The sequence below is a fragment of the Schistocerca gregaria genome, chromosome 3 (genome assembly GCF_023897955.1).
Source record: "Schistocerca gregaria isolate iqSchGreg1 chromosome 3, iqSchGreg1.2, whole genome shotgun sequence".
Taxonomy (NCBI): Eukaryota; Metazoa; Arthropoda; class Insecta; order Orthoptera; family Acrididae; genus Schistocerca; species Schistocerca gregaria.
In genome coordinates, this window is record NC_064922.1 from 546,709,640 (window position 1) to 546,711,541 (window position 1,902).

The 1,902-nt window shown below is 45.5% G+C and overlaps 1 non-coding gene across 1 annotated transcript; it reads right to left on the minus strand.

Moving 5' to 3' along the window:
• Positions 1 to 648: 648 nt before the first annotated feature.
• On the minus strand, positions 649 to 723 carry Trnas-cga (transfer RNA serine (anticodon CGA)). The gene has a single exon. It is a non-coding gene; the product is annotated as a tRNA-Ser (tRNA).
• Positions 724 to 1,902: the final 1,179 nt, after the last annotated feature.

A 1,902-nucleotide genomic window follows, 5' to 3' on the forward strand; every position in this document is an offset into this window, starting at 1 on the left:
TAAGTTTGTATTTGTTGTCAACAGTGTCCAGTGGTACATGGCAGAGAGTATGGGAATTTTGGTTTTCAACGTTTTTAGGATCCAGTGGAATTTCAGCCGAAGAATGTGCTGCATTTCTCATGTTGTGGAGAAGAAAAACTTCAGAAGAGCATGACTACGGCAGAATGGAGCATGATACCGCACGGTAACTGCAATTAATCCGTGATGAAAGGCTACAGGGGCAGTTGCTGGGAATCTCTACAATTCCGTAAAACTGCGGCTACTAGCTCGCACACAATAACGGACAATGGAGAACTGATGGGTGCTAAGAAGGCACGACTAATCGTGGTAAAGGAGCACATTGTGTGGCCGGCTGCTCTGTGTGCGGTCCGCGCCGCTTTCCTGGGAACAATGGTGGCCGCCGCCCGCCGGAGATTCCAGCAAGGGGGGCGGGGACGCGCCACGCCACGTACGTAGTCGTGCTGGTGGCGAACGATCCTCGCAAAGAAACTGATGTAGTAAGTGTGTGTCGTCCCAACACAAATGTTACTGAGAGCACCACTCCATGTTCTCCACCGAAGTCAGCAGAGACGCAAAGAGATTCTTAATCGATTTGTTTGCACGCAAAAACAACAGTCCACTTGAAACTTCCTGGCAGATTAAAACTGTGTGCCCGGCCGAGACTCGAACTCGGGACCTTTGCCTTTCGCGGGCAAGTGCTCTACCAACTGAGCTACCGAAGCACGACTCAGTCCCGGTACCCAAAGCTTTACTTCTGCCAGTACCTCGTCTCCTACCTTGTTAAAAATTTATTTATGTGCGAATTTCAAGTGAACTCTATCATCATAACATCTGCCAAAAATATATGTTCTGATGATGGACTATGTTCGAAACGGGTAAACAATTACACTTTAAGGAAAAAAGGGACACCACGAATGAATTATCTGAATGGAACACAAAGCGGTAGAGCTGATGTACATGTACAGACAAACAAATAATTACAGTTTCAAAAAAATTGGATTATTCAGTCAACGGGAAGAGCTTCACAAATTGAGCAACACAAAAACACGTTGGTCCACCTCTGGCCGCTACGCAAGCTGTTATTCGGTTTGGCATTGAATCGTACAGTTGTTAGACGTCCACCTGAAAGATATTCTGCCAAATTCTGTCCAATTCACGTGTTAGATCTTCAGAAACCCGAGATGGTTGGAGAGCACTATCTGTAATGCTTCAAACATTCTCGATTCAGGAGAAATCCTGTGGCCTTACTGGCCAAGGTAGTGTTTGGCAAGCACGAAGACAAGCGTAGAAACTTTCGCTTTGTGAAAGCGGGCATTATCTTGCTAAAATGTAAGCGCAGGATAGCTTGCCACGAAGATAACAAAACGGGGCGTGGAATATCGTCGAAGAAACGTGTGCTCTAGTGGCACGGAGGACGGCTAATAGAGTCCTGCTATGAAGAGAAATGCCACAACAGACCATCAGTCCTGGTTGTCCGACTGCATTGCGAATAACTTAAATTGGAAGGATCACGTAGTTAATGCTGGGAAACACGGACCAATATATACGAATATATACGTGACGTACGTAGTGGCAGAACACTTAAAAAATACAACAGGTCTACTAAAGAGTGTCCATAAACTGTGGCTGTTCGTCCTCTTCTGGAGTAAGGCTGTGTGGTGTGGGATCCGCATCCAACAGGACTGACGGGGTCCATCAGAGAACTTCAAAGCACGAAAACACGTTTTATACTATCGTGTAACGGGGGAGAGATGCTCGATTAGAAACGATAATCATTAAAACTTAGGCATTTTTCATTGCGGCAGGTCCTCTCATGAAATTTCAATCACCAGCTTTCATCTACGAATACGAAAATATTTTGTTGGCTCCCGTCCTTACAGGGTGAAATGATATTTGTAATAA